Genomic DNA, 12,764 nt, shown 5'->3' on the forward strand with positions numbered 1-12,764 from the left:
AGATTGATTCAAAATGTCCTGAAATGGATTTGGTTCAGATGGAGCGATTTAGAGAAAGACACGATGACGATTTTTGGTACAGCAGTCAGTTTTTTGGAATTAATCCCTACTGGGCGCTATTGGGGCCTATTTCAAAATATGGTCCCTATTTGCAACTTTTTGAATCGATATCCTCTAAGAAACCAAAATACTGGGAGCTGGATCTGAAACCTTCAAAATATCGGAAATTGGTGGTACTGTGGAATATATCATTTGATACGGCAAAAAGTCTGTCTGTCTGTCGCGTCCAACCATGCACATCTAAATATATTAGTCAACTTAGATGAAGTTTAAAAATGAGTATATGGATCTTCCTATCTCGCCGAGCTGAGTTGATCTAGCTATGTGTGCCGTCCGTCCGTCAGTCCGTCTGTCCACGTTAATTTGTCTCACTCTACAGTTCACAATTATGGCCCGATCTTCACGAGATTTAGAATGAAGGTTGGGCTAGAGCCAGAATAGAACCCTATTTCTTTTGGAGATGATCGCATAATATTTAGGATTTGAAATAGACCAAAAACTGAAAAATTTCCTGATTTTGCAGTTGCTCTACAAGACGCAATTATGGACCAATCGACGCGGAAGTTAGCATGGGACTAGAGCTTCAGGCTGGGCAGAAGTCTTCCAATTTGGTGGGTCATCGCGTAATATTTAGTGGGTGAATATACCATAACATTTCTTCGAAATAAAAGTCAAATTTTTCATTAAACCGCGAATATTTTTAATCCCAGCGAAATCACAAAAGGCGAACAGGTCAATTCTGACCGTAACGTAGATGCCAATAGGAAATATATCGGATATATATATAGCGAAATATATACAATGTATATATGCAAAGGAAGGAGATGATAGCTAGAATGCTTATATCTCAAGAATGGCTGGACCGATTTTGACAAATTTTGTCAATTCAGAATGCCCTCTTGGCATAAAAGAAATAAATCTAAGAAAATCGCGTAATCTAGCATTTTGGATGACCATTGGTTTATATTTAGCTGTAAAATGGATCACAACAACTAACAGCACGACGGAGTGCGTAAATAGTGAGCAAATGTCCCTATCAAAATATCTGGGCAGTGCTCCGTGAAATAATTTCAAAAGCGAAGTCTTCCAAAATGGATTTGGACATAAGAGGGCTTTTAACATGTTGCAGTGTTGTAGGGTATTACATGGTCGCGCCCCGCACGACTATAGTCTTTGCTTACTCTTTTTTATTAGACCTAGGTTAGGAGGTCAACTCCTTCTGGTACCTCCCACAGAAGTCGTCGAAATAATAATTTTTATAACATGTGAAATAAAAATCCGATTGTCTTCACATTTCGTACATCTCAGTATTTCTACCAACTCGAAATCTAGCATGCAGATAAGATGAAACATTCCATTCCGCCAAACCAACATTTTGTGTAACGATAAAATATTTTGGATTTTTTGTACTTTCGTACCATTTCTGTGCGAATTTCAAAAATCCTTTTTTTTTCGATACCACAGCCAAATGTTGGTTTTCACCATAGTTCCCATATTTCAATATTTCTGGCAACATAAAGTGTATTATAAACATAAAATATATATGTAGGTCTACTTCTTCTAGTACGTCACCCATAAAAGATCAGACTTTTTAAGTTGGGGACAATAATGTGTGTCAATATTTATCATACAATTATCATTAATTATACTGAACTTTGTATAGGAATTCTATTCTCTTACATTGTGCACTCTTGTCAATTTCTCACAGTTGTAAACAAGTGTCAGAAAATTGAATATAAAAATTATCTGCAAAAAAAAAAAACAATAGCAACGACAACAAGGAAAAGAAGAGAAAATGTCCACAAAAGGACAGGAAAATGGACAAGCCCAGTTTTCTGCCACGACTCTCATTTCATTGTATTTTTCTATGGCCGGTCAACAAGTTTGAATTCTGACATATGTCATAATTTCTGTAAATAGACAATTGTCGATAGTCGCCAAACAAAGTTGACAGCCAAGGAAATAGAAAAAAAAAAAAAAAAAATACACAACGCAACCTTTTTTGCAGTCCTCCTTCGTGTCGACGGTCTCAGCTCTGCAAGGTTTCGAATTGCCTGCTTCTTAAATACCCAACAATAATTTAAACATCCGACGAAATGAAAAAAACGAAAATGGCAAGAAATATCTATTGGATGTGAGAATAACGACGTAGAACAGATAAAGCAAAACAAATTTACGTCGACCTTTTCAAGAAACTTGTTGTTTGAAAATGTCATAATATATATTTTTCTGTAGAGAATGGAGGATATGTATAATGTAAAAATTAGAGACTTATGTAGAAGGAAATTAGGCCCATGTTTTTTTGAAATTCGGAGACATTAATGTTTTATTTATTTTTTTATTTATTTATTTATTATTATTATATTTTTTTTTTTTTTTTTTTTTTTTTGAATAGTTGATACAAACCCAGAACCCTTTTATGATTTTGATATACGAACCAAATTCTATCAAATCCACTTGAAATTCCCACACAGCACAGTGAATTTTAAGCCACTTCAGAAAAATGCTAAATTTACACGGTGGACAGTCTTGGTGCATAGGGATAGTCAAGTGTACGAAATGTACTAAAATGTACTAAAACTTGAACATTTTGTATTGGACAAACGGAATGAGCTCGAATTTGGAATAAGAGTCACGGATGAAGTGTAGGATAGATGTACTAAAGGGGTTTTGGAAATTCGTACCTTAGGTTAAGGTTACGAAAGGCTCTAAAATGGTACCATTTGGTATTATGTGAATGCATAGAGCTAAAATTCTGAATTTGAAATTCAGTGTGAGAAATTCATGTTTGGAAAGTAAGTTTGATATATAAAGGCGGTTTCAAAAATGTGTACTAAGTGTGCGAACCGTACTAAATGGTACGTAATTTGAAACACTTCCGTTTAGTGTGAACGGATGAAGCTAGAATGTGAACAGGGGTCCCTGTTATTGGTAGGTTAGTGATAAAAGATGGTTTTAAAAATGTGCACGAAAAGTACTAAATAGTACTATATTCAGCACAATTGGTATTCGGTGAACAGATAGTGCTAAAAATCTCAAATTTGGTAGTAGGGTCGTCGTTCATGTATAGCTTGGGCATGTGGAGGTGGTTTCGGAAGTGTGTACTATATTTGTACAAAAGTACTCAATGGTGCAAAATTTGGTTTGGATTTTGAGGTCTCTGTTGGTATCTGGAATTGAGATATGCAGGTGGTTTCGAAAATATGTACTAAATAGTACAAAAAATTTAATACTTTGAAATTTGGACAAACGGATTGAGCTCAAAACCCAAAGAGGGTTTAAAGCTGCGAAAAGTTCTTAAATGGTACTAAACATCTAAAATGGTACCATTTGTTATTATGTGAACGGACAGAGCTATAAACTTGAAATTCGGTATGAGAATAAGTTGATATATGAAGATGGTTTTGGAAATGTGTACTAAGTGTGCGAACTTACAGTTGTACGAAAAATACTAAATGATACTATATTTGGTATTAGGTGAAGAGGTAGAGCTGGAATTCTCAAATTCGATATTGAGGTCTCTGTTGATATCTGGAATGGAGATATGGAGGTGGTTTCGGAAATGTGTACTATATTCGTACGAAAGGCACTAAATAGTATTAAATTGGGCATTGAGTGAAGTAATAGAAATAAAATTCTAAAATATAATTTTAAATTACTGAAAGTATATGTATTTGAGATTTGGCGGTGGATTGGAAATGCGTCCTATATTTGTACGAAAAGTACTGAATGGTACTAAAGTTATGTTTTGGGTGAAGGGATAGGACTGAAATACTCAAATTTGATTTTGAGGTCTCCGTTGGTATCTGGAATTCAAATATGGAAGTGTTTTGAAAATGTGTACTACAATTGTTCGAAAAGTACTAAGTGGTACTAAAATTGGTATTGGGTGAATGGACAGAGCTGAACACCTGAAATTTGATATCCATGTTACGAATGGTGTTTGCTGTTCCAGGGAAGGAGTTGGCTTTGCATATGCGTACTATAATTGTACTAAATGATACTAAATTTGGTAAGGGGAAATTACAGAACCGAAATCCTGAAATTTCATACAGATGTCATTGTTGCTATCTGAACTTGAGATATGTGTATTTAACTTTAACGAAAAGAACTAAATGTCACCAAGTTTGATATTGGCCGCAGGGATGTAGCTGGAATCCCGAACTTTAATATAGATGTAACTGTTTGTGTCTGTAGTTGAATGAAGGAGGAGGTTTTGCAAATACGTTCATTGAAAGTAAAAAATGTGCTTCGGTCGAACGTCGCAATATTTATATACTTAAAATCTATATTTACCAAGGTATCCTAAATCCTTGATCAGCATAAAATTCAATGTCGATTTGGCGATGCCCGTCCGTCTGTGGAAATCACTCTAGCTTCCGAACAAAATGAAGTAGGTTGATAAAATTTTACACAAATGTACATAATTTCTTCAGGACTTTTGGTATTGAAAATGGGCCATGTAGGTCCACGTTTTTGGTATAGCCTTAAATAATTTTACCTCCCTATTTTCCGTATTTTGGTGATTTTAGCTTCATTTTTCACTGGAATTGTTTTCAATTTGGTATTGAAGTTCCTAATAGATACTGCAAAGGCCGATGGCAGAACATTGTACTGCAGGTCCATGTCTTCGTATAGCCTCCATACAACAGTGCCTCCCCGATATTCGGTACTTGTTGATTTTAGCGACATTTTCACAGGCTTTGTTTTGTTTGAAGTTCGTAATGGATACTACAGCCTACGACAAAAAATTGTCCGTGCAGCTCCACGTCTTCGTATAGCCCCCATAAACGGTGCCGTCCCTATTTGTTGATTTTAGCTACATTATTCACCGGAATTGTTTCAAATTTGGTATTGAAATTCGTAATGGATACTACAAGCCTATGACAGAAATTTGCCCGTGCATGTCCATGCCTTCCTATAGCTCCCATATAATGGTACCTCCCGATATTCGGTTTTTGATGATTTTAGCGACATTATTCAGCAGAATGTTCTAAATTGGTATTTGAAGTTCGTAGTGGATACCACAGCCTATGACAGAAAATAGTCTGCGCAGGTCCACGTTTTGGCATAGCCCCCATATGACGGTCCCTTCAGATATTCGGTCTTTTTGATGATTTTAGCGAATTATTCACCGGAATTGTTTCAAATTTGGTATTTGAAGTTCGTAATGGATACTACCGCCAGAGACAGAAAATTGTCTGTGCAGGTCCACGTCTTCGCAGAGCCTTCGTATAACGGTACCTCCCGATATTCAGTATTTAATGGGTTTTGGGACATTATCAATCGGAATTGTTTCAGATGTGGTATTTAAGGTTCGTAAGAGATACTACAGCCATGACAGAAAATTTCTGAGCAGGTCCACGTTTTGGTATAGCCCCCATATAATAGTATCTCCCTATATTCGGTATTTGATGCTTTTAGAGACATTATTCACCGGAATTGTTTCAAATTTAGCATTTGGAATTGTCCGTGCAGGTCCATGCCTTCCTATAGCCCCCATATAACGATACCTCCCGATATTCGGTATTTTGATGATTTAAGCTACATTCTTCACTGAAATTGTTTCAAATTTGGTATTTGAAGTTCGCAATGGATACTGCAGCCTAGGGCAGAAATTGTTTGTGCAGGTCCACATTTTGGTACAGCTCCCATATAATTGTATCTCCCTATATTCGTAATTTGGGATGATTTTAGCGACATTTGTTTACCGGAATTGTTTCAAATTTGGTATTTGAAAGTTCGCCATGGATACTACAGCCTATGACAGAAATGTCTGTGCAGGTCCACGCCTTCGTATAGCCCCCACATAACGGTGCCTTCCTATATTAGGTATTTTGATAATTTTAGCGACACTATTCAAATGAAATGTTTCAAATTGGTATTTGGAGTTCGTAATGGGTACTACAGCCAATGACAGAAAATTGTCTGTGCAGGTCCAGGTCTTCGTATATCCCAAATATAATGCTAATTCCCGATATTCGGTATTTTGATGATTTTAGCGAATTTATTCACCGGAATTGTTTCAAATTTGGTATTTGAAGTTCGTCATGGATACTACAGCCTATGACAGAAAATTGTCTGTGCAGGTCCACGTTTTGGTATAGCCCCCATATAATAGTACCTCCCTATATTGGGAGGTTATGATTTTAGCGACATTATTCACAGAGTTCTTTTTCAAGTTTCGTATTTGAATATTTTAATGGCTTATGACAAAAGTTGCCTATGCAGGTCCACGTCGTGTGTGTAACGGCTACATTCGGTATTTTTAAGATTTTAACAGAATTTTTAACGAATTTTTCTTTATTTTTTAAAAAATTGCTAAATTCGTTCCAAATGGTGGAGGGCATTCAAAGTTAGGTCCAGGCGAACTTTCCGCTTTTTCACTTGTCAAAATTAAAATTTGTTGGAACTTTCCAGCCTTGGTTTGCTTACCTCCTGATATAAACCTTCAAAACACTAAACAAACCACTAAGTAATTAATTTTTGTTCAAATTATTATCCATTCATAGTTTATGACTTACCTGAAAAAAATACAAAACAAAAATAAATAAATTATTAATTGAAAAATAATTTTTTAAAATATTTGATTAAAAATAAATTTGCCCGAATTGCATAAATAATTCGCAATTAAGGGGAAGCTTAATTCACATGAAAAATCGTTGTGAATGGATTAAATTCACAAAGTTTGTGTTTTTTCCTCTCGATAAATTTCCCAGGAAATCTCAAAGTCATAAATACAGCTACTGTTTTTGTGTTCCACTTTTGGTTTTTCCATTGTCCAGAACGTGTTCAACACTGAAAGTAAACTGAACACGAACAAAAAAACGAAAAAAAAATTGTTACCCAATGGGAAAAAAGTGCCGCCCAAAGCAAAAAATATATTCTCCATTGGATTTCAATGAATTCGATATTTTATATCTGTTACATAAATGCGGGGGTCGTTGTCGAGCACATAATAAATCTATCGACTCCACCAAATTAGGGGTCCTGAATCATGCCAGTGGGCTTTGGCAGCGGCAGCGGCAGCGGCAGTGGCAGTGGCCACAAAGGCAGAGGCTGAGGCAGAATTCTATGAATGAGGTGATTGCCAATTTGTTATTGCCGGGTTTTGTAATACAACCGGAGAACATGTTGAGATATAACAAAAAAAAAAAAAAAAAAAAAAAAAAAAAAAAAAAAAAAAAACAAATAACAAAAAACGAAAACGAAAAAACTTGTATTAAAATGTTGCAGCAGTAAAACAGTTGCCAAGAATTCAGCCTGAAAATTTAATAAAATTCAGCTACAAAAAAAAAATACCCACACAAATACTCGACATAATGGCAGTTGTTGAAAAGTCCGAGAGGAGTTCAAACAAACGAGAATTTGCTCCTAATAAAAGCAGGAGAATATTGCAACAATACAGCATTTTGCCAATCCAGCCAACAATAGCATTGAAATTTTGAATGTAGGGCACCATCATAATTTATAAAAAGAACAAGTAAAAAAGCTGTAAGTTCAGCCGGGTCGAACTTTGGATACCCTCCACCATTGCAAGGAATTTGGAAATTTTCAAAAAAATAAAATCCTTTAAAAATTATGTTAAATCTTAAAAATACCAAATGTAGCCATCATATTAGGGTCTAAACGACGACGTGGACCTGCACAGGCAACTTTTGTCATAAGCCATTACAATATTCAAATGCGAAACTTAAAAAAAGATCGGTTAATAATGTCGCCTAAATCATCATTATATGAGGAGGGTACTATTATATGGGGGCTATACCAAAATGTGGACCTGCACAGACAATTTTCTGCCCTAGGCTGCAGTATCCATTTCGAACTTCAAATACCAAATTTGAAACAATTGCGATGAGCTAAGTCGCTAAATTCAACAAAATACCAATATAGGGGAGATACCGATATAAGGGGGCTATAAGAACACGTGGACCTGCACAGTCAATTTTTTGTCTTAGGCTGTAGCATTCATCACGAACTTTAAATACCAAATTTGAAGCAATTCCGATGAATAATGTCGCTAAAATCAGCGAAATACCGACTATCGGGAGGTACCATTGTATGTGGTGTATACGAAGACGTTTGACCTGAACAGACAATTTTTTTTCTGCGGCTGCAGTATCCATTGCGAACTTCAAATTTCAAATTTGAAACAATTCCGGTGAATAATGTAGCTAATATCATCAAAGTACCGAATATCGGGAGGTACCCTTATATGGGGGGCTATACGAAGACGTGAATCTGCGCGACAATTTTCTGTCATAGGCTGTAATACCTATTACGAACTTCAGAAACCAAATTTGAGACAGTTCCGACAGTACCAAATTTGAAACAATTCTGATGAATTATGTCGCTAAAATCATCAAAAATACCGAATGTCGGAGGTACCGTTATATGGGGCTTTACGAGACGTGGACCTGCATACTCAATTTTTTGTCATAGGCTGGCGTATCCATTACGACTTCAAATACCAAATTTGAAACAATTCCGGTGAAAAATGTCGCTAATATCATTAAAATACCGAATATCGGCAGGCTCCGTTATATGGGGGCTATGTCAAAACGTGGACCAACATGGCCCATTTTCAATACCAAAAGTCCTGCAGACATAATATACATTTGAGTAAAACTTTATCAATCTACTTCATTTCGTTCGGAAGCTAGAGTGATTTCCAGAGACGGACAAATAGACGGACGGACATCGCTAAATTGACATAGAATTTTATGCTGATCACAGAATATGTGTATATACTTTATGGAGTCTAAAAAATATATTCGAGCTGTTACAAACGGAATGACAAACTTAATATACCCTCCATACTATGGTTGAGGGTATAAAAATGTAGTGCACCAATAATACCCCAACTTTTTGTTCTCCCGCAAAGAGCAACCCAATTTTGCTGCCAACGAGAGAACAAACACCAAGCCAAGTGGAGAGAGGTGGTAGGGGAGAGCAACGAATACCAAATTGTATCATAAATGATCTAATAAACTTTTCTTATGGCATCATAAAAATAAATTTTATTAGATTAAATTAGCATAGAACTTAAAATGAAAAACCGTTGAAGTACCGCCAGTGTGTCACTGCGGCATCTTGTGGGGGTATGTGTGTGTACAGTAACAATGGCAGTAGGTATGTATGCCAGCGAACAGCTGCTTAAATGTTTAACACTTACATTTGTTACTTTTAGCGAATATAATCACAGTCTGGAGAATTTCGTTATTATTCCATAAAGTTACAATCATCGCAAGAGCTATTTTAGGGAATATTGAGCATAACCCAGAAAACATTCTCATTGCATTTGTTACTTTAACCGAATTTGATCACAGTCTGAATAATGTTATATTATTCCATAAAGTTAGAATCACCGCAAGGGCTATTTTAGGGAAATTTGGACTATATCGACTACTTCCTACGCTTTATATGAGATATGTGCAATATTTTTTAAAAATGAGAAAATATGCTTGAATTACAAGATAAAGGGGACCGCAGTATTCCATTTTCATACTTCATCTAAATTTGAAGGAAATCGAACATTTATATCCAATTTAATGCGAAATCATAAATTACGATTAATTACATGTTCATATCAGATTTCTGGCTAAGAGAAATATTTAGACATAGCAAGCTGTAATGAATCTCTGACTTGTATCGCAAGTCATGACAAATAAAAGTATTGAAAATTATCACCCTTTGTAGGTTAGGTACTAGAAAATGTTGGAAAATATACATTACCATCACTACAGATCCTGCGATTTCTTTGTGAAATTTGCTTCGCTCTAAAAACGTTTTGTTTTTCAAAATCTTGGAGGTGCAAGAAGGACGGATCCAATCTCTACCATCCTTATAACAGATCTTGTGTTGATAGAAATATTGAGATGTACCAAGTTCGATTGGAATCGGAGGTTAATTGTCGCGTTTTATGAGCTTCATGTATATTCAAAATGGTGACCCTTTGTGGGGGAGTCATCAGAAGAGTGATCCGATATATCATATCTACACAGCAGATCTTTTGTTAGTAGAAATAATGGGATGTGTGAAATATAAGGAGAACTGGATGCTTATTTTGAATTTTATTATCGTTTTGGTTATTCAAATTGTTGACCCCTTTGTGGGGAGGTACCAAAAGAAATTGTTCGGTCTCTACCATATTTATGACAGATCTAGTGCTGATAGAAATATTGAGATGTGCCAAGTTTTATGAGCTTCATGAATATTAAAACTGTTGACCCTCTGTGGGGGAAGTACGAAAAGGAGTGAACCAATATATGTCACAAATCTTTTTTCAGTAGAAATAATGGGATGTGTGAAATATGAAGAGGACCGGAAGCGTATTTCGGATTTATAATCGTTTTGGTTATTAAAATTTTTGACCCTTTGTGGGGGATGCATCAGAAGGAATGGTCCGATCTCTATTAGTTTCGCGTTTTATGAGCTTCATAGATATTCAAAATTTTGACCCTTTTTGGGAGAGGTACCACAAGAAGTGGACCGATACATTCCATCTTCACAGCAAATCTTGTGTTAGTAGAAATAATGAAATGTGTGGAGAACCGGAAGCTTATTTCGGATTTTATAATCGATCAGAAGGAATGTTCCGATCTCTACCATCATTTGACAGAAGGTACCAGAAGAAGTTGGGGGTTGACCCTTTGTGGGGAGTTACCAGATGAAGCGAACTGATATATCTCATCTACACAACAGATCTTGTGTTAGTAAAAATAATCGGATGAGTGAAATCCAAAATCCAAAATCATGACCCTTTGTGGGGGAGGTACAAGAAGAAATGGTCCGATCTCTGCCATCTTTATAACAGATCTTGTGTTGTTGGAAATATTGAAAAGTGCCAAGACTGAATGGAATCGTTTTATGAGCTTCATGGATATTCAAAGATTGACCTTTGTGGGGGACATACCAAAAGGAGTGGACCGATTTATTTCATTTTCATGCCAGAACCTTGGGTTAATAAAAGTATTGTGATGTAATTCGGAGACAATCGGATCCTTAGGTCACATTTTATAAGAGTTATAAATATTGAAAACATTGACCTGTTGTGAGGAGATACTTAAGTGGACCGATATTGTCCTTTTTCGCACCTGACCTAGGACTGATGCAAATATTTGGATTTGCAAAGTTGGAGAAAATTCGGATTAATTTTTCTCTTCCTGTGCAGTAAGTAACATTTTTTTTTTTTTTTGTTTTTGAAAATTTCGACCCATTGTGGGGGAGTTACCAGAAGGAGTGGACCGATATTGTCCATCTCTGACCTCGATCTAAGTTTGACAAAAATATTACGAAGTCCCAAGTTTGGACCGAATCGACACCAAATGTCCTGAAATAGATTTGGTCCAAAGAGACCTAGGCTCTGAAACCGTTATTTTGATAAGGCACGTTTTGGTCGTATCAAAAGATATATATATTCTCTCTAGCCATATGGCTGAGTGTATAACAAATGCAACTGATTTCCAAACACTGTGCTCAAACATTTGATTAAGATAATAGAAGCCATGTTCATTTTCGCGTTCTGTATTCGCCTGCGTATTGTCAGCTGAATGCTGTGACAAGTGTCATTAAATTTACACAATAGAAACGTAGCGAAAATTTAAATGTGAATATTCACACACACACATACATACATTGAAAGATTCACACTCAAATATTCATTACGTTGTCCACAATACAACGACAGTAGTAGATGGTCAATAGTTTCTCCGATGCTTTGCCGCATATGCAGATTGGGAGAGGCTGAATGTATTGACGACTTAAGCAACTGCACTCCGCTTGCAATTGTTCATCAACGCAACAGACAAAATGAAAACGCTTTGAAAATCGCTCTGTAGTGTTTTAGTTTAGTCATCGCCACTAGAAATGGAGGAATGACTTGACTGGATTAAATGGGGATGGGCTGATGGATGGACACAACAATCTATTCATTCATTCAGTCGGCAATTCGTCCATTCAAATGTCGCTGAAAATGACATGCAATAAACACTCAATTGTTAAATTGCCCATTATTGTTGGCGAGTTGTTGTCGTCGTCGGCGGCGGTGTAGATCAATCGATCCCTGTGGGAAATTTTTATACAAATGTACTATTTACTAGGGCACCCCGAAAAAATTTGATAGGCATATATTTTACAATTTTTTATACCCTATACTAAATGGTGGTAAGGGTATTATGTCTTTGTGCATTTGTTTGTAACATGGAGAACGAAGCGAGATAGACCCATAGTTATTTTTGAGTATATTTATAGAATCACTTTTAGAGTCGAGTTATGCGTGTCAGTCCGTCTATCCCTCCGTCCGTATATATATTTTTGTAAACAAAATGCATGTCGCATTTAGTATCCGATTGAGATGAAATTGTCCAAACAATATTCGCTCGGCCCAAGGACGAACCCTATTGAAATTTGTGAGAATCGGTTCAAATTTAGTTATAGCTCCCATATATATCTCCAACCGATTTCGGGTTAATTGTGCACCAAATGACCAATATAAGTCCAAATGACCTGAACTTTGGCACATCTGACCGAATTCAGGCCAGAAGCAATTATATCAAATCGATTCAGATATAGCTCCCATATATATGTTTCATCTGATTTCGGGTTTTAAATCCCTCACTTGCGTATCAACAACAATGATCTTTGGTATTTGATATCACATGCAGCTCAGAAATAGGTGCCTAAAATGTTGTCATGACCGGTTC

The sequence above is a fragment of the Musca domestica genome, unplaced genomic scaffold (genome assembly GCF_030504385.1).
Source record: "Musca domestica strain aabys unplaced genomic scaffold, Musca_domestica.polishedcontigs.V.1.1 75, whole genome shotgun sequence".
Taxonomy (NCBI): Eukaryota; Metazoa; Arthropoda; class Insecta; order Diptera; family Muscidae; genus Musca; species Musca domestica.